Source organism: Oncorhynchus mykiss, unplaced genomic scaffold, assembly GCF_013265735.2.
Source record: "Oncorhynchus mykiss isolate Arlee unplaced genomic scaffold, USDA_OmykA_1.1 un_scaffold_363, whole genome shotgun sequence".
Lineage (NCBI taxonomy): Eukaryota > Metazoa > Chordata > Actinopteri > Salmoniformes > Salmonidae > Oncorhynchus > Oncorhynchus mykiss.
In genome coordinates, this window is record NW_023493811.1 from 1 (window position 1) to 27,444 (window position 27,444).

Below are 27,444 nucleotides of genomic sequence, written 5' to 3' on the forward strand. Positions count from 1 at the left end.
CTTTTTCTTAGGTTTTTACCATTTTTAATCTCGAGATACCAACTGAGAAATTAGTTTCCCCGGAAAAGACCAAAATGATGAGAAATCGTGTATGATCTGAATGTTTACTCATATCTCGCGATATTCCCACTTTGGGTCCCAAACCATAGTTTAAGAATCCATGTCAGAGTATCTTGAGTTTATTCAGTTCGAGACCCAAATGAAAAATGTACTGTCCTCGGATGACCGAAAATAAGAAGAAATAGCTTGTGACTCAAAATTTTAATGATATCGCGCTGCCCACCTCTCACATACTCAGGCCCACTTTGGGTCCCAAAACATAGTTTAAGAAACCCTGTTGCTAGACAATTGAAGGAGTCCATATCGATTCCAATATTAGTAAATAAATCTGTTTTGTGATGTGATTTTGCAAAATAGAGATATGGGTTAAATTAATGAGACATTTTTGATATAAATACGTGTGGCGGTGTTCTTACCTGGAACATACTTGGCATCAACAGGCGCTGTGGCTTAGTGGTTAAAGTGCCTGTCTAGTAAACAGGAGATCCTGAGTTCAAATCTCAGCAGAGCCTTTTCAAACATGTCTTTGACCGCATTGGTGGAGAGTGTTCTGCTTTTCTCAACCAATGAGTCTGAGAATTTGGAGTGATGAGAGGAGAAAAGATGACAGGAGAAAAGATGTGAGGAGGATGCAATTGAAATATTCCAATTTCACGAAAAAGGGACCTTTTTCACAGAATTACAACGTACCAAACGTCTCAAGTTCAGCTGGTTCTTCAGTTGATTCATTTCGAGTGCTAAATGAAGAGTTCAGCCAGCTTGTACAGGTCTCTGTCAGAGCATGAGTAGGCTTTACAAGCAATCCTTGGTAGCTCGCTGTGATCGTATAGTGTTTAGTACTCTGCGTTGTGGCCGCAGGAACCCGGTCTGAATCCGGGTCACGGCAAAGAATTGCCATTTCAAAAGGGTTGTATTTTGAATGAGTTGAAACCTCCTGTGTGAGCTAAGAAACTCAATAACTCTTCATTTGACAAAGTCCCATCTCATGCTAGGTAATTACTTACATTAACTGATTCATCTGCTTTTTCTTAGGTTTTTACCATTTTAATATCGAGATCCAACTGAGAAATGTAGGTTCCCCGAAACGACCAAAATGATGAAGAAATCGTGTATGATTCTGAATGTTTACTCATATCTCGCGATATTCCCACTTGGGTCCCAAACCATAGTTTAAGAATCCATGTCAGAGTATCTTGAGTTTATTCAGTTCGAGACCCAAATGAAAAATGTACTGTCCTCGGATGACCGAAAATAAGAAGAAATAGCTTGTGACTCAAAATTTTTATGATATCGCGCTGCCCACCTCTCACATACTCAGGCCCACTTTGGGTCCCAAAACATAGTTAAGAAACCCTGTTGCTAGACAATTGAAGGAGTCCATATCGATTCCAATATTAGTAAATAACATCTGTTTTGTGATGTGATTTTGCCAAATAGAGATATGGGTTAAATTAATGAGACATGTTTGATATAAATACGTGTGGCGGTGTTCTTACCTGGAACATACTTGGCATCAACAGGCGCTGTGGCTTAGTTGGTTAAAGTGCCTGTCTAGTAAACAGGAGATCCTGAGTTCAAATCTCAGCAGAGCCTTTCAAACATGTCTTTGACCGCATTGGTGGAGAGTGTTCTGCTTTTCTCAACCAATGAGTCTGAGAATTTGGAGTGATGAGAGGAGAAGGAAAACATGAGAGGAGAAAAGATGTGGGAGGATGCAATTGAAATATTCCAATTTCACGGAAAAAAGGACCTTTTTCACAGAATTACAACGTACCAACGTCTCAAGTTCAGCTGGTTCTTCAGTTGATTCATTTCGAGTGCTAAATGAAGAGTTCAGCCAGCTTGTACAGGTCTCTGTCAGAGCATGAGTAGGCTTTACAAGCAATTTTGGTAGCTCGCTGTGATCGTATAGTGTTTAGTACTCTGCGTTGTGGCCGCAGGAACCCCGGTCTGAATCCGGGTCACGGCAAAGAATTGCCATTTCAAAAGGGTTGTATTTGAATGAGTTGAAACTCCTGTGTGAGCTAAGAAACTCAATAACTCTTCCATTTGACAAAGTCCCCATCTCAGCGGTTAATTACTTACATTAACTGATTCATCTGCTTTTCTTAGGTTTTTACCATTTTTATCTCGAGATCCAACTGAGAAATGTAGTTTCCCGAAACGACCAAAATGATGAAGAAATCGTGTATGATTCTGAATGTTTACTATATTTCGCGATATTCCCACTTTGGGTCCCAAACAATAGTTTAAGAATCCATGTCAGAGTATCTTGAGTTTATTCAGTTCGAGACCCAAATGAAAAATGTACTGTCCTCGGATGACCGAAAATAAGAAGAAGAATAGCTTGTGACTCAAAATTTTACTGATATCGCGCTGCCACCTCTCACATACTCAGGCCCACTTTGGGTCCCAAAACATAGTTTAAGAAACCCTGTTGCTTAGACAATTGAAGGAGTCCATATCGATTCCAATATTAGTAAATAACATCTGTTTTGTGATGTGATTTTGCAAAATAGAGATATGGGTTAAATTAATGAGACATGTTTGATATAAATACGTGTGCGGTGTTCTTACCTGGAACATACTTGGCATCAAACAGGCGCTGTGGCTTAGTTGGTTAAAGTGCCTGTCTAGTAAACAGAGATCTGAGTTCAAATCTCAGCAGAGCCTTTTCAAACATGTCTTGACCACATGGTGGAGAGTGTTTGCTGTTCTCAACCAATGAGTCTTGAGAATTTGGAGTGATGAGAGGAGAAAAGATGAGAGGAGAAAAGATGTGAGGAGGATGCATTGAAATATTCCAATTTCACGGAAAAAGGGACCTTTTTCACAGAATTACAACGTACCAACCGTCTCAAGTTCAGCTGGTTCTTCAGTTGATTCATTTCGAGTGCTAAATGAAGAGTTCAGCCAGCTTGTACAGGTCTCTGTCAGAGCATGAGTAGGTTTACAAGCAATCTTTGGTAGCTCGCTGTGATCGTATAGTGTTAGTACTCTGCGTTGTGGCCGCAGGAACCCGGTCTGAATCCGGGTCACGGCAAAGAATTGCCATTTCAAAAGGGTTGTATTTGAATGAGTTGAAACCTCCTGTGTGAGCTAAGAAACTCAATAACTCTTCCATTGACAAAGTCCCCATCTCATGGTAGGTTAATTACTTACATTAACTGATTCATCTGCTTTTCTTTGGTTTTACCATTTTTAATCTCGAGATCCACTGAGAAATGTAGTTTCCCCGAAACGACCAAAATGATGAAGAAATCGTGTATGATTCTGAATGTTTACTCATATCTCGCGATATTCCCACTTGGGTCCAAACCATAGTTTAAGAATCCATGTCAGAGTATCTTGAGTTATTCAGTTCGAGACCCAAATGAAAAATGTACTGTCCTCGGATGACCGAAAATAAGAAGAAATAGCTTGTGACTCAAAATTTTACTGATATCGCGCTGCCAACCTCTCACATACTCAGGCCCACTTTGGGTCCCAAAACATAGTTTAAGAAACCTGTGCTAGCAATTGAAGGAGTCCATATCGATTCAATATTAGTAAAAATTACATATGTTTTGTGATGTGATGCAAAATAGAGATATGGTTAAATTAATGAGAATGTTGATATAAATACGTGTGGCGTTGTCTTACCTGGAACATACTTGCATCAACAGGCGCTGTGGCTTAGTGGTTTAAGTGCCTTTCTAGTAAACAGGAGATCCTGAGTTCAAATCTCAGCAGAGCCTTTTCAAAATGTCTTTGACCACATTGGTGGAGAGTGTTCTGCTTTTCTCAACAATGAGTCTGAGAATTTGGAGTGATGCAGATGGAGAAAAGATGAGAGGAGAAAAGATGTGAGGAGGATGCAATTGAAATATTCCAATTTCACGGAAAAGGGACCTTTTCACAGAATTACAACGTACCAACCGTCTCAAGTTCAGCTGGTTCTTCAGTTGATTCATTTCGAGCGCTAAATGAAGAGTTAGCCAGCTTTTAACAGGTCTCTGTCAGAGCATGAGTAGGCTTTCAAGCAATATTTGGTAGCTCGCTGTGATCGTATAGTGTTTAGTACTCTGCGTTGTGGCCGCAGGAACCCCGGTCTGAATCCGGGTCACGGCAAGAATTGCCATTTCAAAAGGGTGTATTTGATGAGTTGAAACCTCCGTGTGAGCTAAGAAACTCAAACTCTTCCATTTGACAAAGTCCCCATCTCATGGTAGGTTAATTACTTACATTAACTGATTCATCTGCTTTTTCTTAGTTTTTACCATTTTTAATCTCTGACATGAATTCTTAAACTATGATTTGGGACCCAAAGCGGTTATTAACATGTCATAGGTGGGTCGCGAGATATGAGTGAACATTCAGAATCATACACTATTCTTCATAATGTTGGTCGTTCGAGGACACTGCATTTCTCATTGGCTCTCGAGCTAAAAATGGTAAAAACGTCTGAAACAGCAGATGAATCATTTCGTGTAAGTAATTAACCTACAATATGGTGGGGAACTTTGTCAAACGGCAGAGTTGCTGAGTTTCTTAGCTTGCATAGTAAGTCTTAACTCATTCAAAAAACAACCCTTCTAAAATTACATTGCAGTGCCGTGACCCGGATTCGAACCGGGGTTGCTGCGACCACAACGCAGAGTACTAACCACTATACGATCACGGCCGGCTACAAGAGCTGGCTTTGTAAAGCCTACATAGGCTGTGAAAGTGATGTGCACAAGCTGGCTAAACTCTTTTCATTTTGGTCTCGATAATGAATAAACTGAAGAAACAGTGGAGCTTTACACAGTCGGTAGGTTTTTTCTCATTCAAAAAGTGCCCTTTTTCCGTGACATTGGAATATCTCAATTGCATCCTCCTCACGTCATCTCTAATTCTCTAAACCCATTGGTGAGAAAACCTGAGTGCCCTCCCCTCTGACCTTCTCCACCAATGTGAACAATAAAAAGGTACTGCTGAGATTTGAACTCAGGATCTCCTGTTTACTAGACAGGCACTTTAACCAACTAAGCCACAGCACCCATAAAAGTCATATATGTTGCAGATGTGAACACCCACACCTATTTGAATCAAACCAGTCTCATTAATTTAACCCACATCTCTGTCTAGCAAAATCACATCACAAAAGAGATGTCTTTTACTAATATTGGAAACGATACAGACACCTTCAATTGTCTAGCAACAGGGTTTCTTAAGCTACGTTTTGGGACGCAAAGTGGGCCTGAGCATGTGAGAGGCAGTGTTGCCAAATCCTCAGGAAGGAAAGTAGCTATTGCTGGTCCTAAAAGTAGCTAGAAGTCGCTAAATGACGTCATCACATAATTTTCATAATTGGCCAAGTGGATGTAATTGTGATTGACGCTGTAGGAGAGAGGAATAACGTCTCGGGAGAGACAAAAAGTGAGTAAAAAACACCCTAAGTATGTTTAGAACTACAATTGAACTTTCTTCTGTCGATTCTTGTCTTTTTTCTGAATACTCACTAAATATAGCGACAAAGTCGCTAAGTTGGCAACACTGGTGAGAGGTGGGTAGCGAGATATCAGTAATCAATGGTAATCACATACTATTTCTTCGTAACTATGATCATTCGAGGACAGTACATTTTTCATTTGGGTCTCGAGATGAATAAACTCAAGAACCTCTGACATGAATTCTTAAACTATGATTTGGGACCCAAAGCGGTTATTAACATGTCATAGGTGGGTCGCGAGATATGAGTGAACATTCAGAATCATATACTATTTCTTCATAATGTTGGTCGTTCGAGGACACTGCATTTCTCATTTGGCTCTGGAGCTTAAAAATGGTAAAAACGTCTGAAACAGCAGATGAATCATTTCGTGTAAGTAATTAACCTACAATATGGTGGGGAACTTTGTCAAACGGCAGAGTTGCTGAGTTTCTTAGCTTGCATAGTAAGTCTTAACTCATTCAAAAAACAACCCTTCTAAAATTACATTGCAGTGCCGTGACCCGGATTCGAACCGGGTTGCTGCGACCACAACGCAGAGTACTAACCACTATACGATCACGGCCGGCTACAAGAGCTGGCTTTGTAAAGCCTACATAGGCTGTGAAAGTGATGTGCACAAGCTGGCTAAACTCTTTTCATTTTGGTCTCGATAATGAATAAACTGAAGAAACAGTGGAGCTTTACACAGTCGGTAGGTTTTTCTCATTCAAAAAGTGCCCTTTTTCCGTGACATTGGAATATCTCAATTGCATCCTCCTCACGTCATCTCTAATTCTCTAAACCCATTGGTGAGAAACCTGAGTGCCCTCCCCTCTGACCTTCTCCACCAATGTGAACAATAAAAAGGTACTGCTGAGATTTGAACTCAGGATCTCCTGTTTACTAGACAGGCACTTTAACCAACTAAGCCACAGCACCCATAAAAGTCATATATGTTGCAGATGTGAACACCCACACCTATTTGAATCAAACCAGTCTCATTAATTTAACCCACATCTCTGTCTAGCAAAATCACATCACAAAAGAGATGTCTTTTACTAATATTGGAAACGATACAGACACCTTCAATTGTCTAGCAACAGGGTTTCTTAAGCTACGTTTTGGGACGCAAAGTGGGCCTGAGCATGTGAGAGGCAGTGTTGCCAAATCCTCAGGAAGGAAAGTAGCTATTGCTGGTCCTAAAAGTAGCTAGAAGTCGCTAAATGACGTCATCACATAATTTTCATAATTGGCCAAGTGGATGTAATTGTGATTGACGCTGTAGGAGAGAGGAATAACGTCTCGGGAGAGACAAAAAGTGAGTAAAAAACACCCTAAGTATGTTTAGAACTACAATTGAACTTTCTTCTGTCGATTCTTGTCTTTTTTCTGAATACTCACTAAATATAGCGACAAAGTCGCTAAGTTGGCAACACTGGTGAGAGGTGGGTAGCGAGATATCAGTAATCAATGGTAATCACATACTATTTCTTCGTAACTATGATCATTCGAGGACAGTACATTTTTCATTTGGGTCTCGAGATGAATAAACTCAAGAACCTCTGACATGAATTCTTAAACTATGATTTGGGACCCAAAGCGGTTATTAACATGTCATAGGTGGGTCGCGAGATATGAGTGAACATTCAGAATCATATACTATTTCTTCATAATGTTGGTCGTTCGAGGACACTGCATTTCTCATTTGGCTCTGGAGCTTAAAAATGGTAAAAACGTCTGAAACAGCAGATGAATCATTTCGTGTAAGTAATTAACCTACAATATGGTGGGGAACTTTGTCAAACGGCAGAGTTGCTGAGTTTCTTAGCTTGCATAGTAAGTCTTAACTCATTCAAAAACAACCCTTCTAAAATTACATTGCAGTGCCGTGACCCGGATTCGAACCGGGTTGCTGCGACCACAACGCAGAGTACTAACCACTATACGATCACGGCCGGCTACAAGAGCTGGCTTTGTAAAGCCTACATAGGCTGTGAAAGTGATGTGCACAAGCTGGCTAAACTCTTTTCATTTTGGTCTCGATAATGAATAAACTGAAGAAACAGTGGAGCTTTACACAGTCGGTAGGTTTTTTCTCATTCAAAAAGTGCCCTTTTTCCGTGACATTGGAATATCTCAATTGCATCCTCCTCACGTCATCTCTAATTCTCTAAACCCATTGGTGAGAAAACCTGAGTGCCCTCCCCTCTGACCTTCTCCACCAATGTGAACAATAAAAAGGTACTGCTGAGATTTGAACTCAGGATCTCCTGTTTACTAGACAGGCACTTTAACCAACTAAGCCACAGCACCCATAAAAGTCATATATGTTGCAGATGTGAACACCCACACCTATTTGAATCAAACCAGTCTCATTAATTTAACCCACATCTCTGTCTAGCAAAATCACATCACAAAAGAGATGTCTTTTACTAATATTGGAAACGATACAGACACCTTCAATTGTCTAGCAACAGGGTTTCTTAAGCTACGTTTTGGGACGCAAAGTGGGCCTGAGCATGTGAGAGGCAGTGTTGCCAAATCCTCAGGAAGGAAAGTAGCTATTGCTGGTCCTAAAAGTAGCTAGAAGTCGCTAAATGACGTCATCACATAATTTTCATAATTGGCCAAGTGGATGTAATTGTGATTGACGCTGTAGGAGAGAGGAATAACGTCTCGGGAGAGACAAAAAGTGAGTAAAAAACACCCTAAGTATGTTTAGAACTACAATTGAACTTTCTTCTGTCGATTCTTGTCTTTTTTCTGAATACTCACTAAATATAGCGACAAAGTCGCTAAGTTGGCAACACTGGTGAGAGGTGGGTAGCGAGATATCAGTAATCAATGGTAATCACATACTATTTCTTCGTAACTATGATCATTCGAGGACAGTACATTTTTCATTTGGGTCTCGAGATGAATAAACTCAAGAACCTCTGACATGAATTCTTAAACTATGATTTGGGACCCAAAGCGGTTATTAACATGTCATAGGTGGGTCGCGAGATATGAGTGAACATTCAGAATCATATACTATTTCTTCATAATGTTGGTCGTTCGAGGACACTGCATTTCTCATTTGGCTCTCGGAGCTTAAAAATGGTAAAAACGTCTGAAACAGCAGATGAATCATTTCGTGTAAGTAATTAACCTACAATATGGTGGGGAACTTTGTCAAACGGCAGAGTTGCTGAGTTTCTTAGCTTGCATAGTAAGTCTTAACTCATTCAAAAAACAACCCTTCTAAAATTACATTGCAGTGCCGTGACCCGGATTCGAACCGGGGTTGCTGCGACCACAACGCAGAGTACTAACCACTATACGATCACGGCCGGCTACAAGAGCTGGCTTTGTAAGCCTACATAGGCTGTGAAAGTGATGTGCACAAGCTGGCTAAAACTCTTTTCATTTTGGTCTCGATAATGAATAAACTGAAGAAACAGTGGAGCTTTACACAGTCGGTAGGTTTTTTCTCATTCAAAAAGTGCCCTTTTTTCCGTGACATTGGAATATCTCAATTGCATCCTCCTCACGTCATCTCTAATTCTCTAAACCCATTGGTGAGAAAACCTGAGTGCCCTGCCCCTCTGACCTTCTCCACCAATGTGAACAATAAAAAGGTACTGCTGAGATTTGAACTCAGGATCTCCTGTTTGCTAGACAGGCACTTTAACCAACTAAGCCACAGCACCCATAAAAGTCATATATGTTGCAGATGTGAACACCCACACCTATTTGAATCAAACCAGTCTCATTAATTTAACCCACATCTCTGTCTAGCAAAATCACATCACAAAAGAGATGTCTTTTACTAATATTGGAAACGATACAGACACCTTCAATTGTCTAGCAACAGGGTTTCTTAAGCTACGTTTTGGGACGCAAAGTGGGCCTGAGCATGTGAGAGGCAGTGTTGCCAAATCCTCAGGAAGGAAAGTAGCTATTGCTGGTCCTAAAAGTAGCTAGAAGTCGCTAAATGACGTCATCACATAATTTTCATAATTGGCCAAGTGGATGTAATTGTGATTGACGCTGTAGGAGAGAGGAATAACGTCTCGGGAGAGACAAAAAGTGAGTAAAAAACACCCTAAGTATGTTTAGAACTACAATTGAACTTTCTTCTGTCGATTCTTGTCTTTTTTCTGAATACTCACTAAATATAGCGACAAAGTCGCTAAGTTGGCAACACTGGTGAGAGGTGGGTAGCGAGATATCAGTAATCAATGGTAATCACATACTATTTCTTCGTAACTATGATCATTCGAGGACAGTACATTTTTCATTTGGGTCTCGAGATGAATAAACTCAAGAACCTCTGACATGAATTCTTAAACTATGATTTGGGACCCAAAGCGGTTATTAACATGTCATAGGTGGGTCGCGAGATATGAGTGAACATTCAGAATCATATACTATTTCTTCATAATGTTGGTCGTTCGAGGACACTGCATTTCTCATTTGGCTCTGGAGCTTAAAAATGGTAAAAACGTCTGAAACAGCAGATGAATCATTTCGTGTAAGTAATTAACCTACAATATGGTGGGGAACTTTGTCAAACGGCAGAGTTGCTGAGTTTCTTAGCTTGCATAGTAAGTCTTAACTCATTCAAAAAACAACCCTTCTAAAATTACATTGCAGTGCCGTGACCCGGATTCGAACCGGGTTGCTGCGACCACAACGCAGAGTACTAACCACTATACGATCACGGCCGGCTACAAGAGCTGGCTTTGTAAAGCCTACATAGGCTGTGAAAGTGATGTGCACAAGCTGGCTAAACTCTTTTCATTTTGGTCTCGATAATGAATAAACTGAAGAAACAGTGGAGCTTTACACAGTCGGTAGGTTTTTTCTCATTCAAAAAGTGCCCTTTTTCCGTGACATTGGAATATCTCAATTGCATCCTCCTCACGTCATCTCTAATTCTCTAAACCCATTGGTGAGAAAACCTGAGTGCCCTCCCCTCTGACCTTCTCCACCAATGTGAACAATAAAAAGGTACTGCTGAGATTTGAACTCAGGATCTCCTGTTTACTAGACAGGCACTTTAACCAACTAAGCCACAGCACCCATAAAAGTCATATATGTTGCAGATGTGAACACCCACACCTATTTGAATCAAACCAGTCTCATTAATTTAACCCACATCTCTGTCTAGCAAAATCACATCACAAAAGAGATGTCTTTTACTAATATTGGAAACGATACAGACACCTTCAATTGTCTAGCAACAGGGTTTCTTAAGCTACGTTTTGGGACGCAAAGTGGGCCTGAGCATGTGAGAGGCAGTGTTGCCAAATCCTCAGGAAGGAAAAGTAGCTATTGCTGGTCCTAAAAGTAGCTAGAAAGTCGCTAAATGACGTCATCACATAATTTTCATAATTGGCCAAGTGGATGTAATTGTGATTGACGCTGTAGGAGAGAGGAATAACGTCTCGGGAGAGACAAAAAGTGAGTAAAAAACACCCTAAGTATGTTTAGAACTACAATTGAACTTTCTTCTGTCGATTCTTGTCTTTTTTCTGAATACTCACTAAATATAGCGACAAAGTCGCTAAGTTGGCAACACTGGTGAGAGGTGGGTAGCGAGATATCAGTAATCAATGGTAATCACATACTATTTCTTCGTAACTATGATCATTCGAGGACAGTACATTTTTCATTTGGGTCTCGAGATGAATAAACTCAAGAACCTCTGACATGAATTCTTAAACTATGATTTGGGACCCAAAGCGGTTATTAACCATGTCATAGGTGGGTCGCGAGATATGAGTGAACATTCGAATCATATACTATTCTTCATAATGTTGGTCGTTCGAGGACACTGCATTTCTCATTTGGCTCTGGAGCTTAAAAATGGTAAAAACGTCTGAAACAGCAGATGAATCATTTCGTGTAAGTAATTAACCTACAATATGGTGGGGAACTTTGTCAAACGGCAGAGTTTGCTGAGTTTCTTAGCTTGCATAGTAAGTCTTAACTCATTCAAAAAACAACCCTTCTAAAATTACATTGCAGTGCCAGTGACCCCGGATTCGAACCGGGGTTGCTGCGACCACAACGCAGAGTACTAACCACTATACGATCACGGCCGGCTACAAGAGCTGGCTTTGTAAAGCCTACATAGGCTGTGAAAGTGATGTGCACAAGCTGGCTAAACTCTTTTCATTTGGTCTCGATAATGAATAAACTGAAGAAACAGTGGAGCTTTACACAGTCGGTAGGTTTTTTCTCATTCAAAAAGTGCCCTTTTTCCGTGACATTGGAATATCTCATTGCATCCTCCTCACGTCATCTCTAATTCTCTAAACCCATTGGTGAGAAAACCTGAGTGCCCTCCCCTCTGACCTTCTCCACCAATGTGAACAATAAAAAGGTACTGCTGAGATTTGAACTCAGGATCTCCTGTTTACTAGACAGGCACTTTAACCAACTAAGCCACAGCACCCATAAAAGTCATATATGTTTGCAGATGTGAACACCCACACCTATTTGAATCAACCAGTCTCATTAATTTAACCCACAATCTCTGTCTAGCAAAATCACATCACAAAAGAGATGTCTTTTACTAATATTGGAAACGATACAGACACCTTCAATTGTCTAGCAACAGGGTTTCTTAAGCTACGTTTTGGGACGCAAAGTGGGCCTGAGCATGTGAGAGGCAGTGTTGCCAAATCCTCAGGAAGGAAAGTAGCTATTGCTGGTCCTAAAAGTAGCTAGAAGTCGCTAAATGACGTCATCACATAATTTTCATAATTGGCCAAGTGGATGTAATTGTGATTGACGCTGTAGGAGAGAGGAATAACGTCTCGGGAGAGACAAAAAGTGAGTAAAAAAACACCCTAAGTATGTTTAGAACTACAATTGAACTTTCTTCTGTCGATTCTTGTCTTTTTTCTGAATACTCACTAAATATAGCGACAAAGTCGCTAAGTTGGCAACACTGGTGAGAGGTGGGTAGCGAGATATCAGTAATCAATGGTAATCACATACTATTTCTTCGTAACTATGATCATTCGAGGACAGTACATTTTTCATTTGGGTCTCGAGATGAATAAACTCAAGAACCTCTGACATGAATTCTTAAACTATGATTTGGGACCCAAAGCGGTTATTAACATGTCATAGGTGGGTCGCGAGATATGAGTGAACATTCAGAATCATATACTATTTCTTCATAATGTTGGTCGTTCGAGGACACTGCATTTCTCATTTGGCTCTGGAGCTTAAAAATGGTAAAAACGTCTGAAACAGCAGATGAATCATTTCGTGTAAGTAATTAACCTACAATATGGTGGGGAACTTTGTCAAACGGCAGAGTTGCTGAGTTTCTTAGCTTGCATAGTAAGTCTTAACTCATTCAAAAAACAACCCTTCTAAAATTACATTGCAGTGCCGTGACCCGGATTCGAACCGGGGTTGCTGCGACCACAACGCAGAGTACTAACCACTATACGATCACGGCCGGCTACAAGAGCTGGCTTTGTAAAGCCTACATAGGCTGTGAAAGTGATGTGCACAAGCTGGCTAAACTCTTTTCATTTTGGTCTCGATAATGAATAAACTGAAGAAACAGTGGAGCTTTACACAGTCGGTAGGTTTTTTCTCATTCAAAAAGTGCCCTTTTTCCGTGACATTGGAATATCTCAATTGCATCCTCCTCACGTCATCTCTAATTCTCTAAACCCATTGGTGAGAAAACCTGAGTGCCCTCCCCTCTGACCTTCTCCACCAATGTGAACAATAAAAAGGTACTGCTGAGATTTGAACTCAGGATCTCCTGTTTACTAGACAGGCACTTTAACCAACTAAGCCACAGCACCCATAAAAGTCATATATGTTGCAGATGTGAACACCACACCTATTTGAATCAAACCAGTCTCATTAATTTAACCCACATCTCTGTCTAGCAAAATCACATCACAAAAGAGATGTCTTTTACTAATATTGGAAACGATACAGACACCTTCAATTGTCTAGCAACAGGGTTTCTTAAGCTACGTTTTGGACGCAAAGTGGGCCTGAGCATGTGAGAGGCAGTGTTGCCAAATCCTCAGGAAGGAAAGTAGCTATTGCTGGTCCTAAAAGTAGCTAGAAGTCGCTAAATGACGTCATCACATAATTTTCATAATTGGCCAAGTGGATGTAATTGTGATTGACGCTGTAGGAGAGAGGAATAACGCCTCGGGAGAGACAAAAAGTGAGTAAAAAATACCCTAAGTATGTTTAGAACTACAATTGAACTTTCTTCTGTCGATTCTTGTCTTTTTTCTGAATACTCACTAAATATAGAGACAAAGTCGCTAAGTTGGCAACACTGGTGAGAGGTGGGTAGCGAGATATCAGTAATCAATGGTAATCACATACTATTCTTCGTAACTATGATCATTCGAGGACAGTACATTTTTCATTTGGGTCTCGAGATGAATAAACTCAAGAACCTCTGACATGAATTCTTAAACTATGATTTGGGATCCAAAGCGGTTATTAACATGTCATAGGTGGGTCGCGAGATATGAGTGAACATTCAGAATCATACACTATTTCTTCATAATGTTGGTCGTTCGAGGACACTGCATTTCTCATTTGGCTCTGGAGCTTAAAATGGTTAAAAACTGTCTGAAACAGCAGATGAATCATTTCGTGTAAGTAATTAACCTACAATATGGTGGGGAACTTTGTCAAACGGCAGAGTTGCTGAGTTTTCTTAGCTTGCATAGTAAGTCATAACTCATTCAAAAAACAACCCTTCTAAAATTACATTGCAGTGCCGTGACCCGGATTCGAACCGGGGTTGCTGCGACCACAACGCAGAGTACTAACCACTATACGATCACGGCCGGCTACAAGAGCTGGCTTTGTAAAGCCTACATAGGCTGTGAAAGTGATGTGCACAAGCTGGCTAAACTCTTTTCATTTTGGTCTCGATAATGAATAAACTGAAGAAACAGTGGAGCTTTACACAGTCGATAGGTTTTTTCTCATTCAAAAAGTGCCCTTTTTCCGTGACATTGGAATATCTCAATTGCATCCTCCTCACGTCATCTCTAATTCTCTAAACCCATTGGTGAGAAAACCTGAGTGCCCTCCCCTCTGACCTTCTCCACCAATGTGAACAATAAAAAGGTACTGCTGAGATTTGAACTCAGGATCTCCTGTTTACTAGACAGGCACTTTAACCAACTAAGCCACAGCACCCATAAAAGTCACATATGTTGCAGATGTGAACACCCACACCTATTTGAATCAAACCAGTCTCATTAATTTAACCCACATCTCTGTCTAGCAAAATCACATCACAAAAGAGATGTATTTTACTAATATTGGAAACGATACAGACACCTTCAATTGTCTAGCAACAGGGTTTCTTAAGCTACGTTTTGGGACGCAAAGTGGGCCTGAGCATGTGAGAGGCAGTGTTGCCAAATCCTCAGGAAGGAAAGTAGCTATTGCTGGTCCTAAAAGTAGCTAGAAGTCGCTAAATGACGTCATCACATAATTTTCATAATTGGCCAAGTGGATGTAATTGTGATTGACGCTGTAGGAGAGAGGAATAACGCCTCGGGAGAGACAAAAAGTGAGTAAAAAACACCCTAAGTATGTTTAGAACTACAATTGAACTTTCTTCTGTCGATTCTTGTCTTTTTTCTGAATACTCACTAAATATAGCGACAAAGTCGCTAAGTTGGCAACACTGGTGAGAGGTGGGTAGCGAGATATCAGTAATCAATGGTAATCACATACTATTTCTTCGTAACTATGATCATTCGAGGACAGTACATTTTTCATTTGGGTCTCGAGATGAATAAACTCAAGAACCTCTGACATGAATTCTTAAACTATGATTTGGGACCCAAAGCGGTTATTAACATGTCATAGGTGGGTCGCGAGATATGAGTGAACATTCAGAATCATACACTATTTCTTCATAATGTTGGTCGTTCGAGGACACTGCATTTCTCATTTGGCTCTGGAGCTTAAAAATGGTAAAAACGTCTGAAACAGCAGATGAATCATTTCGTGTAAGTAATTAACCTACAATATGGTGGGGAACTTTGTCAAACGGCAGAGTTGCTGAGTTTCTTAGCTTGCATAGTAAGTCATAACTCATTCAAAAAACAACCCTTCTAAAATTACATTGCAGTGCCGTGACCCGGATTCGAACCGGGGTTGCTGCGACCACAACGCAGAGTACTAACCACTATACGATCACGGCCGGCTACAAGAGCTGGCTTTGTAAAGCCTACATAGGCTGTGAAAGTGATGTGCACAAGCTGGCTAAACTCTTTTCATTTTGGTCTCGATAATGAATAAACTGAAGAAACAGTGGAGCTTTACACAGTCGATAGGTTTTTTCTCATTCAAAAAGTGCCCTTTTTCCGTGACATTGGAATATCTCAATTGCATCCTCCTCACGTCATCTCTAATTCTCTAAACCCATTGGTGAGAAAACCTGAGTGCCCTCCCCTCTGACCTTCTCCACCAATGTGAACAATAAAAAGGTACTGCTGAGATTTGAACTCAGGATCTCCTGTTTACTAGACAGGCACTTTAACCAACTAAGCCACAGCACCCATAAAAGTCACATATGTTGCAGATGTGAACACCCACACCTATTTGAATCAAACCAGTCTCATTAATTTAACCCACATCTCTGTCTAGCAAAATCACATCACAAAAGAGATGTATTTTACTAATATTGGAAACGATACAGACACCTTCAATTGTCTAGCAACAGGGTTTCTTAAGCTACGTTTTGGGACGCAAAGTGGGCCTGAGCATGTGAGAGGCAGTGTTGCCAAATCCTCAGGAAGGAAAGTAGCTATTGCTGGTCCTAAAAGTAGCTAGAAGTCGCTAAATGACGTCATCACATAATTTTCATAATTGGCCAAGTGGATGTAATTGTGATTGACGCTGTAGGAGAGAGGAATAACGCCTCGGGAGAGACAAAAAGTGAGTAAAAAACACCCTAAGTATGTTTAGAACTACAATTGAACTTTCTTCTGTCGATTCTTGTCTTTTTTCTGAATACTCACTAAATATAGCGACAAAGTCGCTAAGTTGGCAACACTGGTGAGAGGTGGGTAGCGAGATATCAGTAATCAATGGTAATCACATACTATTTCTTCGTAACTATGATCATTCGAGGACAGTACATTTTTTCATTTGGGTCTCGAGATGAATAAACTCAAGAACCTCTGACATGAATTCTTAAACTATGATTTGGGACCCAAAGCGGTTATTAACATGTCATAGGTGGGTCGCGAGATATGAGTGAACATTCAGAATCATATACTATTTCTTCATAATGTTGGTCGTTCGAGGACACTGCCATTTCTCATTTGGCTCTCGAGCTTAAAAATTGTAAAAACGTCTGAAACAGCAGATGAATCATTTCGTGTAAGTAATTAACCTACAATATGGTGGGGAACTTTGTCAAACGGCAGAGTTGCTGAGTTTCTTAGCTTGCATAGTAAGTCATAACTCATTCAAAAAACAACCCTTCTAAAATTACATTGCAGTGCCGTGACCCGGATTCGAACCGGGGTTGCTGCGACCACAACGCAGAGTACTAACCACTATACGATCACGGCCGGCTACAAGAGCTGGCTTTGTAAAGCCTACATAGGCTGTGAAAGTGATGTGCACAAGCTGGCTAAACTCTTTTCATTTTGGTCTCGATAATGAATAAACTGAAGAAACAGTGGAGCTTTACACAGTCGGTAGGTTTTTTCTCATTCAAAAAGTGCCCTTTTTCCGTGACATTGGAATATCTCAATTGCATCCTCCTCACGTCATCTCTAATTCTCTAAACCCATTGGTGAGAAAACCTGAGTGCCCTCCCCTCTGACCTTCTCCACCAATGTGAACAATAAAAAGGTACTGCTGAGATTTGAACTCAGGATCTCCTGTTTACTAGACAGGCACTTTAACCAACTAAGCCACAGCACCCATAAAAGTCACATATGTTGCAGATGTGAACACCCACACCTATTTGAATCAAACCAGTCTCATTAATTTAACCCACATCTCTGTCTAGCAAAATCACATCACAAAAGAGATGTATTTTACTAATATTGGAAACGATACAGACACCTTCAATTGTCTAGCAACAGGGTTTCTTAAGCTACGTTTTGGGACGCAAAGTGGGCCTGAGCATGTGAGAGGCAGTGTTGCCAAATCCTCAGGAAGGAAAGTAGCTATTGCTGGTCCTAAAAGTAGCTAGAAGTCGCTAAATGACGTCATCACATAATTTTCATAATTGGCCAAGTGGATGTAATTGTGATTGACGCTGTAGGAGAGAGGAATAACGTCTCGGGAGAGACAAAAAGTGAGTAAAAAACACTTTAAGTATGTTTAGAACTACAATTGAACTTTCTTCTGTCGATTCTTGTCTTTTTTCTGAATACTCACTAAATATAGCGACAAAGTCGCTAAGTTGGCAACACTGGTGAGAGGTGGGTAGCGAGATATCAGTAATCAATGGTAATCACATACTATTTCTTCGTACCTATGATCATTCGAGAACAGTACATTTTTCATTTGGGTCTCGAGATGAATAAACTCAAGAACCTCTGACATGAATTCTTAAACTATGATTTGGGACCCAAAGCGGTTATTAACATGTCATAGGTGGGTCGCGAGATATGAGTGAACATTCAGAATCATATACTATTTCTTCATAATGTTGGTAGTTCGAGGACACTGCATTTCTCATTTGGCTCTGGAGCTTAAAAATTGTAAAAACGTCTGAAACAGCAGATGAATCATTTCGTGTAAGTAATTAACCTACAATATGGTGGGGAACTTTGTCAAACGGCAGAGTTGCTGAGTTTCTTAGCTTGCATAGTAAGTCTTAACTCATTCAAAAAACAACCCTTCTAAAATTACTTTGCAGTGCCGTGACCCGGATTCGAACCGGGGTTGCTGCGACCACAACGCAGAGTACTAATCACTATACGATCACGGCCAGCTACAAGAGCTGGCTTTGTAAAGCCTACATAGGCTGTGAAAGTGATGTGCACAAGCTGACTAAACTCTTTTCATTTTGGTCTCGATAATGAATAAACTGAAGAAACAGTGGAGCTTTACACAGTCGGTAGGTTTTTTTCTCATTCAAAAAGTGCCCTTTTTCCGTGACATTGGAATATCTCAATTGCATCCTCCTCATGTCATCTCTAATTCTCTAAACCCATTGGTGAGAAAAACCTGAGTGCCCTCCCCTCTGACCTTCTCCACCAATGTGAACAATAAAAGGTACTGCTGAGATTTGAACTCAGGATCTCCTGTTTACTAGACAGGCACTTTAACCAACTAAGCCACAGCACCCATAAAAGTCATATATGTTGCAGATGTGAACACCCACACCTATTTGAATCAAACCAGTCTCATTAATTTAACCCACATCTCTGTATAGCAAAATCACATCACAAAAGAGATGTCTTTTACTAATATCGGAAACGATACAGACACCTTCAATTGTCTAGCAACAGGGTTTCTTAAGCTACGTTTTGGGACGCAAAGTGGGCCTGAGCATGTGAGAGGCAGTGTTGCCAAATCCTCAGGAAGGAAAGTAGCTATTGCTGGTCCTAAAAGTAGCTAGAAGTCGCTAAATGACGTCATCACATAATTTTCATAATTGGCCAAGTGGATGTAATTGTGATTGACGCTGTAGGAGAGAGGAATAACGTCTCGGGAGAGACAAAAAGTGAGTAAAAAACACCCTAAGTATGTTTAGAACTACAATTGAACTTTCTTCTGTCGATTCTTGTCTTTTTTCTGAATACTCACTAAATATAGCGACAAAGTCGCTAAGTTGGCAACACTGGTGAGAGGTGGGTAGCGAGATATCAGTAATCAATGGTAATCACATACTATTTCTTCGTAACTATGATCATTCGAGAACAGTACATTTTTCATTTGGGTCTCGAGATGAATAAACTCAAGAACCTCTGACATGAATTCTTAAACTATGATTTGGGACCCAAAGCGGTTATTAACATGTCATAGGTGGGTCGCGAGATATGAGTGAACATTCAGAATCATATACTATTTCTTCATAATGTTGGTCGTTCGAGGACACTGCATTTCTCATTTGGCTCTGGAGCTTAAAAATGGTAAAAACGTCTGAAACAGCAGATGAATCATTTCGTGTAAGTAATTAACCTACAATCTGGTGGGGAACTTTGTCAAACGGCAGAGTTGCTGAGTTTCTTAGCTTGCATAGTAAGTCTTAACTCATTCAAAAAACAACCCTTCTAAAATTACTTTGTAGTGCCGTGACCCGGATTCGAACTGGGGTTGCTGCGACCACAACGCAGAGTACTAACCACTATACGATCACGGCCGGCTACAAGAGCTGGCTTTGTAAAGCCTACATAGGCTGTGAAAGTGATGTGCACAAGCTGGCTAAACTCTTTTCATTTTGGTCTCGATAATGAATAAACTGAAGAAACAGTGGAGCTTTACGCAGTCGGTAGGTTTTTTCTCATTCAAAAAGTGCCCTTTTTCCGTGACATTGGAATATCTCAATTGCATCCTCCTCACGTCATCTCTAATTCTCTAAACCCATTGGTGAGAAAACCTGAGTGCCCTCCCCTCTGACCTTCTCCACCAATGTGAACAATAAAAAGGTACTGCTGAGATTTGAACTCAGGATCTCCTGTTTACTAGACAGGCACTTTAACCAACTAAGCCACAGCACCCATAAAAGTCATATATGTTGCAGATGTGAACACCCACACCTATTTGAATCAAACCAGTCTCATTAATTTAACCCACATCTCTGTCTAGCAAAATCACATCACAAAAGAGATGTCTTTTAGTAATATTGGAAACGATACAGACACCTTCAATTGTCTAGCAACAGGGTTTCTTAAGCTACGTTTTGGGACGCAAAGTGGGCCTGAGCATGTGAGAGGCAGTGTTGCCAAATCCTCAGGAAGGAAAGTAGCTATTGCTGGTCCTAAAAGTAGCTAGAAGTCGCTAAATTACGTCATCACATCATTTTCATAATTGGCCAAGTGGATGTAATTGTGATTGACGCTGTAGGAGAGAGGAATAACGTCTCGGGAGAGACAAAAAGTGAGTAAAAAACACCCTAAGTATGTTTAGAACTACAATTGAACTTTCTTCTGTCGATTCTTGTCTTTTTTCTGAATACTCACTAAATATAGCGACAAAGTCGCTAAGTTGGCAACACTGGTGAGAGGTGGGTAGCGAGATATCAGTAATCAATGGTAATCACATACTATTTCTTCGTAACTATGATCATTCGAGAACAGTACATTTTTCATTTGGGTCTCGAGATGAATAAACTCAAGAACCTCTGACATGAATTCTTAAACTATGATTTGGGACCCAAAGCGGTTATTAACATGTCATAGGTGGGTCGCGAGATATGAGTGAACATTCAGAATCATATACTATTTCTTCATAATGTTGGTCGTTCGAGGACACTGCATTTCTCATTTGGCTCTGGAGCTTAAAAATGGTAAAAACGTCTGAAACAGCAGATGAATCATTTCGTGTAAGTAATTAACCTACAATCTGGTGGGGAACTTTGTCAAACGGCAGAGTTGCTGAGTTTCTTAGCTTGCATAGTAAGTCTTAACTCATTCAAAAAACAACCCTTCTAAAATTACTTTGCAGTGCCGTGACCCGGATTCGAACCGGGGTTGCTGCGACCACAACGCAGAGTACTAACCACTATACGATCACGGCCGGCTACAAGAGCTGGCTTTGTAAAGCCTACATAGGCTGTGAAAGTGATGTGCACAAGCTGGCTAAACTCTTTTCATTTTGGTCTCGATAATGAATAAACTGAAGAAACAGTGGAGCTTTACGCAGTCGGTAGGTTTTTTCTCATTCAAAAAGTGCCCTTTTTCCGTGACATTGGAATATCTCAATTGCATCCTCCTCACGTCATCTCTAATTCTCTAAACCCATTGGTGAGAAAACCTGAGTGCCCTCCCCTCTGACCTTCTCCACCAATGTGAACAATAAAAAGGTACTGCTGAGATTTGAACTCAGGATCTCCTGTTTACTAGACAGGCACTTTAACCAACTAAGCCACAGCACCCATAAAAGTGATATATGTTGCAGATGTGAACACCCACACCTATTTGAATCAAACCAGTCTCATTAATTTAACCCACATCTCTGTCTAGCAAAATCACATCACAAAAGAGATGTCTTTAGTAATATTGGAAACGATACAGACACCTTCAATTGTCTAGCAACAGGGTTTCTTAAGCTACGTTTTGGGACGCAAAGTGGGCCTGAGCATGTGAGAGGCAGTGTTGCCAAATCCTCAGGAAGGAAAGTAGCTATTGCTGGTCCTAAAAGTAGCTAGAAGTCGCTAAATTACGTCATCACATCATTTTCATAATTGGCCAAGTGGATGTAATTGTGATTGACGCTGTAGGAGAGAGGAATAACGTCTCGGGAGAGACAAAAAGTGAGTAAAAAACACCCTAAGTATGTTTAGAACTACAATTGAACTTTCTTCTGTCGATTCTTGTCTTTTTTCTGAATACTCACTAAATATAGCGACAAAGTCGCTAAGTTGGCAACACTGGTGAGAGGTGGGTAGCGAGATATCAGTAATCAATGGTAATCACATACTATTTCTTCGTAACTATGATCATTCGAGAACAGTACATTTTTCATTTGGGTCTCGAGATGAATAAACTCAAGAACCTCTGACATGAATTCTTAAACTATGATTTGGGACCCAAAGCGGTTATTAACATGTCATAGGTGGGTCGCGAGATATGAGTGAACATTCAGAATCATATACTATTTCTTCATAATGTTGGTCGTTCGAGGACACTGCATTTCTCATTTGGCTCTGGAGCTTAAAAATGGTAAAAACGTCTGAAACAGCAGATGAATCATTTCGTGTAAGTAATTAACCTACAATCTGGTGGGGAACTTTGTCAAACGGCAGAGTTGCTGAGTTTCTTAGCTTGCATAGTAAGTCTTAACTCATTCAAAAAACAACCCTTCTAAAATTACTTTGCAGTGCCGTGACCCGGATTCGAACCGGGGTTGCTGCGACCACAACGCAGAGTACTAACCACTATACGATCACGGCCGGCTACAAGAGCTGGCTTTGTAAAGCCTACATAGGCTGTGAAAGTGATGTGCACAAGCTGGCTAAACTCTTTTCATTTTGGTCTCGATAATGAATAAACTGAAGAAACAGTGGAGCTTTACGCAGTCGGTAGGTTTTTTTCTCATTCAAAAAGTGCCCTTTTTCCGTGACATTGGAATATCTCAATTGCATCCTCCTCACGTCATCTCTAATTCTCTAAACCCATTGGTGAGAAAACCTGAGTGCCCTCCCCTCTGACCTTCTCCACCAATGTGAACAATAAAAAGGTACTGCTGAGATTTGAACTCAGGATCTCCTGTTTACTAGACAGGCACTTTAACCAACTAAGCCACAGCACCCATAAAAGTGATATATGTTGCAGATGTGAACACCCACACCTATTTGAATCAAACCAGTCTCATTAATTTAACCCACATCTCTGTCTAGCAAAATCACATCACAAAAGAGATGTCTTTTAGTAATATTGGAAACGATACAGACACCTTCAATTGTCTAGCAACAGGGTTTCTTAAGCTACGTTTTGGGACGCAAAGTGGGCCTGAGCATGTGAGAGGCAGTGTTGCCAAATCCTCAGGAAGGAAAGTAGCTATTGCTGGTCCTAAAAGTAGCTAGAAGTCGCTAAATTACGTCATCACATCATTTTCATAATTGGCCAAGTGGATGTAATTGTGATTGACGCTGTAGGAGAGAGGAATAACGTCTCGGGAGAGACAAAAAGTGAGTAAAAAAACACCCTAAGTATGTTTAGAACTACAATTGAACTTTCTTCTGTCGATTCTTGTCTTTTTTCTGAATACTCACTAAATATAGCGACAAAGTCGCTAAGTTGGCAACACTGGTGAGAGGTGGGTAGCGAGATATCAGTAATCAATGGTAATCACATACTATTTCTTCGTAACTATGATCATTCGAGAACAGTACATTTTTCATTTGGGTCTCGAGATGAATAAACTCAAGAACCTCTGACATGAATTCTTAAACTATGATTTGGGACCCAAAGCGGTTATTAACATGTCATAGGTGGGTCGCGAGATATGAGTGAACATTCAGAATCATATACTATTTCTTCATAATGTTGGTCGTTCGAGGACACTGCATTTCTCATTTGGCTCTGGAGCTTAAAAATGGTAAAAACGTCTGAAACAGCAGATGAATCATTTCGTGTAAGTAATTAACCTACAATCTGGTGGGGAACTTTGTCAAACGGCAGAGTTGCTGAGTTTCTTAGCTTGCATAGTAAGTCTTAACTCATTCAAAAAACAACCCTTCTAAAATTACTTTGCAGTGCCGTGACCCGGATTCGAACCGGGGTTGCTGCGACCACAACGCAGAGTACTAACCACTATACGATCACGGCCGGCTACAAGAGCTGGCTTTGTAAAGCCTACATAGGCTGTGAAAGTGATGTGCACAAGCTGGCTAAACTCTTTTCATTTTGGTCTCGATAATGAATAAACTGAAGAAACAGTGGAGCTTTACGCAGTCGGTAGGTTTTTTCTCATTCAAAAAGTGCCCTTTTTCCGTGACATTGGAATATCTCAATTGCATCCTCCTCACGTCATCTCTAATTCTCTAAACCCATTGGTGAGAAAACCTGAGTGCCCTCCCCTCTGACCTTCTCCACCAATGTGAACAATAAAAAGGTACTGCTGAGATTTGAACTCAGGATCTCCTGTTTACTAGACAGGCACTTTAACCAACTAAGCCACAGCACCCATAAAAGTGATATATGTTGCAGATGTGAACACCCACACCTATTTGAATCAAACCAGTCTCATTAATTTAACCCACATCTCTGTCTAGCAAAATCACATCACAAAAGAGATGTCTTTTAGTAATATTGGAAACGATACAGACACCTTCAATTGTCTAGCAACAGGGTTTCTTAAGCTACGTTTTGGGACGCAAAGTGGGCCTGAGCATGTGAGAGGCAGTGTTGCCAAATCCTCAGGAAGGAAAGTAGCTATTGCTGGTCCTAAAAGTAGCTAGAAGTCGCTAAATTACGTCATCACATCATTTTCATAATTGGCCAAGTGGATGTAATTGTGATTGACGCTGTAGGAGAGAGGAATAACGTCTCGGGAGAGACAAAAAGTGAGTAAAAAACACCCTAAGTATGTTTAGAACTACAATTGAACTTTCTTCTGTCGATTCTTGTCTTTTTCTGAATACTCACTAAATATAGCGACAAAGTCGCTAAGTTGGCAACACTGGTGAGAGGTGGGTAGCGAGATATTAGTAATCAATGGTAATCACATACTATTTCTTCGTAACTATGATCATTCGAGAACAGTACATTTTTCATTTGGGTCTCGAGATGAATAAACTCAAGAACCTCTGACATGAATTCTTAAACTATGATTTGGGACCCAAAGCGGTTATTAACATGTCATAGGTGGGTCGCGAGATATGAGTGAACATTCAGAATCATATACTATTTCTTCATAATGTTGGTCGTTCGAGGACACTGCATTTCTCATTTGGCTCTGGAGCTTAAAAATTGTAAAAACGTCTGAAACAGCAGATGAATCATTTCGTGTAAGTAATTAACCTACAATATGGTGGGGAACTTTGTCAAACGGCAGAGTTGCTGAGTTTCTTAGCTTGCATAGTAAGTCTTAACTCATTCAAAAAACAACCCTTCTAAAATTACATTGCAGTGCCGTGACCCGGATTCGAACCGGGGTTGCTGCGACCACAACGCAGAGTACTAACCACTATACGATCACAGCCGGCTACAAGAGCTGGCTTTGTAAAGCCTACATAGGCTGTGAAAGTGATGTGCACAAGCTGGCTAAACTCTTTTCATTTTGGTCTCGATAATGAATAAACTGAAGAAACAGTGGAGCTTTACGCAGTCGGTAGGTTTTTTCTCATTCAAAAAGTGCCCTTTTTCCGTGACATTGGAATATCTCAATTGCATCCTCCTCACGTCATCTCTAATTCTCTAAACCCATTGGTGAGAAAACCTGAGTGCCCTCCCCTCTGACCTTCTCCACCAATGTGAACAATAAAAAGGTACTGCTGAGATTTGAACTCAGGATCTCCTGTTTACTAGACAGGCACTTTAACCAACTAAGCCACAGCACCCATAAAAGTGATATATGTTGCAGATGTGAACACCCACACCTATTTGAATCAAACCAGTCTCATTAATTTAACCCACATCTCTGTCTAGCAAAATCACATCACAAAAGAGATGTCTTTTAGTAATATTGGAAACGATACAGACACCTTCAATTGTCTAGCAACAGGGTTTCTTAAGCTACGTTTTGGGACGCAAAGTGGGCCTGAGCATGTGAGAGGCAGTGTTGCCAAATCCTCAGGAAGGAAAGTAGCTATTGCTGGTCCTAAAAGTAGCTAGAAGTCGCTAAATTACGTCATCACATCATTTTCATAATTGGCCAAGTGGATGTAATTGTGATTGACGCTGTAGGAGAGAGGAATAACGTCTCGGGAGAGACAAAAAGTGAGTAAAAAACACCCTAAGTATGTTTAGAACTACAATTGAACTTTCTTCTGTCGATTCTTGTCTTTTTTCTGAATACTCACTAAATATAGCGACAAAGTCGCTAAGTTGGCAACACTGGTGAGAGGTGGGTAGCGAGATATTAGTAATCAATGGTAATCACATACTATTTCTTCGTAACTATGATCATTCGAGAACAGTACATTTTTCATTTGGGTCTCGAGATGAATAAACTCAAGAACCTCTGACATGAATTCTTAAACTATGATTTGGGACCCAAAGCGGTTATTAACATGTCATAGGTGGGTCGCGAGATATGAGTGAACATTCAGAATCATATACTATTTCTTCATAATGTTGGTCGTTCGAGGACACTGCATTTCTCATTTGGCTCTGGAGCTTAAAAATTGTAAAAACGTCTGAAACAGCAGATGAATCATTTCGTGTAAGTAATTAACCTACAATATGGTGGGGAACTTTGTCAAACGGCAGAGTTGCTGAGTTTCTTAGCTTGCATAGTAAGTCTTAACTCATTCAAAAAACAACCCTTCTAAAATTACATTGCAGTGCCGTGACCCGGATTCGAACCGGGGTTGCTGCGACCACAACGCAGAGTACTAAACACTATACGATCACAGCCGGCTACAAGAGCTGGCTTTGTAAAGCCTACATAGGCTGTGAAAGTGATGTGCACAAGCTGGCTAAACTCATTTCATTTTGGTCTCGATAATGAATAAACTGAAGAAACAGTGGAGCTTTACGCAGTCGGTAGGTTTTTTCTCATTCAAAAAGTGCCCTTTTTCCGTGACATTGGAATATCTCAATTGCATCCTCCTCACGTCATCTCTAATTCTCTAAACCCATTGGTGAGAAAACCTGAGTGCCCTCCCCTCTGACCTTCTCCACCAATGTGAACAATAAAAAGGTACTGCTGAGATTTGAACTCAGGATCTCCTGTTTACTAGACAGGCACTTTAACCAACTAAGCCACAGCACCCATAAAAGTGATATATGTTGCAGATGTGAACACCCACACCTATTTGAATCAAACCAGTCTCATTAATTTAACCCACATCTCTGTATAGCAAAATCACATCACAAAAGAGATGTCTTTTAGTAATATTGGAAACGATACAGACACCTTCAATTGTCTAGCAACAGGGTTTGTTAAGCTACGTTTTGGGACGCAAAGTGGGCATGAGCATGTGAGAGGCAGTGTTGCCAAATCCTCAGGAAGGAAAGTAGCTATTGCTGGTCCTAAAAGTAGCTAGAAGTCGCTAAATGACGTCATCACATAATTTTCATAATTGGCCAAGTGGATATAATTGTGATTGACGCTGT

General features: G+C 40.5%; 27 non-coding genes across 27 annotated transcripts; all 27 read right to left on the reverse strand.

Annotated features, from left to right (window-relative positions):
- Positions 1-4,651: 4,651 nt before the first annotated feature.
- trnah-gug lies at positions 4,652-4,723 on the reverse strand. Its single transcript has one exon. It is a non-coding gene; the product is annotated as a tRNA-His (tRNA).
- Positions 4,724-5,007: 284 nt separating this feature from the next.
- Positions 5,008-5,081, reverse strand: trnat-agu. The gene has a single exon. It is a non-coding gene; the product is annotated as a tRNA-Thr (tRNA).
- Positions 5,082-6,380: 1,299 nt separating this feature from the next.
- trnat-agu lies at positions 6,381-6,454 on the reverse strand. The gene has a single exon. It is a non-coding gene; the product is annotated as a tRNA-Thr (tRNA).
- A 1,300-nt stretch (positions 6,455-7,754) lies between these two features.
- On the reverse strand, positions 7,755-7,828 carry trnat-agu. The gene has a single exon. It is a non-coding gene; the product is annotated as a tRNA-Thr (tRNA).
- Positions 7,829-8,775: 947 nt separating this feature from the next.
- Positions 8,776-8,847, reverse strand: trnah-gug. The gene has a single exon. It is a non-coding gene; the product is annotated as a tRNA-His (tRNA).
- A 286-nt stretch (positions 8,848-9,133) lies between these two features.
- On the reverse strand, positions 9,134-9,207 carry trnaa-agc. Its single transcript has one exon. It is a non-coding gene; the product is annotated as a tRNA-Ala (tRNA).
- A 1,301-nt stretch (positions 9,208-10,508) lies between these two features.
- On the reverse strand, positions 10,509-10,582 carry trnat-agu. Its single transcript has one exon. It is a non-coding gene; the product is annotated as a tRNA-Thr (tRNA).
- A 1,304-nt stretch (positions 10,583-11,886) lies between these two features.
- Positions 11,887-11,960, reverse strand: trnat-agu. Its single transcript has one exon. It is a non-coding gene; the product is annotated as a tRNA-Thr (tRNA).
- Positions 11,961-12,908: 948 nt separating this feature from the next.
- Positions 12,909-12,980, reverse strand: trnah-gug. The gene has a single exon. It is a non-coding gene; the product is annotated as a tRNA-His (tRNA).
- A 284-nt stretch (positions 12,981-13,264) lies between these two features.
- trnat-agu lies at positions 13,265-13,338 on the reverse strand. Its single transcript has one exon. It is a non-coding gene; the product is annotated as a tRNA-Thr (tRNA).
- A 945-nt stretch (positions 13,339-14,283) lies between these two features.
- On the reverse strand, positions 14,284-14,355 carry trnah-gug. The gene has a single exon. It is a non-coding gene; the product is annotated as a tRNA-His (tRNA).
- Positions 14,356-14,639: 284 nt separating this feature from the next.
- trnat-agu lies at positions 14,640-14,713 on the reverse strand. Its single transcript has one exon. It is a non-coding gene; the product is annotated as a tRNA-Thr (tRNA).
- A 946-nt stretch (positions 14,714-15,659) lies between these two features.
- trnah-gug lies at positions 15,660-15,731 on the reverse strand. Its single transcript has one exon. It is a non-coding gene; the product is annotated as a tRNA-His (tRNA).
- A 284-nt stretch (positions 15,732-16,015) lies between these two features.
- Positions 16,016-16,089, reverse strand: trnat-agu. The gene has a single exon. It is a non-coding gene; the product is annotated as a tRNA-Thr (tRNA).
- Positions 16,090-17,037: 948 nt separating this feature from the next.
- trnah-gug lies at positions 17,038-17,109 on the reverse strand. Its single transcript has one exon. It is a non-coding gene; the product is annotated as a tRNA-His (tRNA).
- A 284-nt stretch (positions 17,110-17,393) lies between these two features.
- trnat-agu lies at positions 17,394-17,467 on the reverse strand. The gene has a single exon. It is a non-coding gene; the product is annotated as a tRNA-Thr (tRNA).
- A 1,303-nt stretch (positions 17,468-18,770) lies between these two features.
- Positions 18,771-18,844, reverse strand: trnat-agu. The gene has a single exon. It is a non-coding gene; the product is annotated as a tRNA-Thr (tRNA).
- Positions 18,845-20,146: 1,302 nt separating this feature from the next.
- trnat-agu lies at positions 20,147-20,220 on the reverse strand. Its single transcript has one exon. It is a non-coding gene; the product is annotated as a tRNA-Thr (tRNA).
- Positions 20,221-21,166: 946 nt separating this feature from the next.
- On the reverse strand, positions 21,167-21,238 carry trnah-gug. Its single transcript has one exon. It is a non-coding gene; the product is annotated as a tRNA-His (tRNA).
- Positions 21,239-21,522: 284 nt separating this feature from the next.
- trnat-agu lies at positions 21,523-21,596 on the reverse strand. The gene has a single exon. It is a non-coding gene; the product is annotated as a tRNA-Thr (tRNA).
- Positions 21,597-22,541: 945 nt separating this feature from the next.
- Positions 22,542-22,613, reverse strand: trnah-gug. The gene has a single exon. It is a non-coding gene; the product is annotated as a tRNA-His (tRNA).
- Positions 22,614-22,898: 285 nt separating this feature from the next.
- Positions 22,899-22,972, reverse strand: trnat-agu. Its single transcript has one exon. It is a non-coding gene; the product is annotated as a tRNA-Thr (tRNA).
- Positions 22,973-23,919: 947 nt separating this feature from the next.
- Positions 23,920-23,991, reverse strand: trnah-gug. The gene has a single exon. It is a non-coding gene; the product is annotated as a tRNA-His (tRNA).
- A 284-nt stretch (positions 23,992-24,275) lies between these two features.
- On the reverse strand, positions 24,276-24,349 carry trnat-agu. Its single transcript has one exon. It is a non-coding gene; the product is annotated as a tRNA-Thr (tRNA).
- A 945-nt stretch (positions 24,350-25,294) lies between these two features.
- On the reverse strand, positions 25,295-25,366 carry trnah-gug. The gene has a single exon. It is a non-coding gene; the product is annotated as a tRNA-His (tRNA).
- Positions 25,367-25,650: 284 nt separating this feature from the next.
- On the reverse strand, positions 25,651-25,724 carry trnat-agu. The gene has a single exon. It is a non-coding gene; the product is annotated as a tRNA-Thr (tRNA).
- Positions 25,725-27,026: 1,302 nt separating this feature from the next.
- Positions 27,027-27,100, reverse strand: trnat-agu. The gene has a single exon. It is a non-coding gene; the product is annotated as a tRNA-Thr (tRNA).
- Positions 27,101-27,444: the final 344 nt, after the last annotated feature.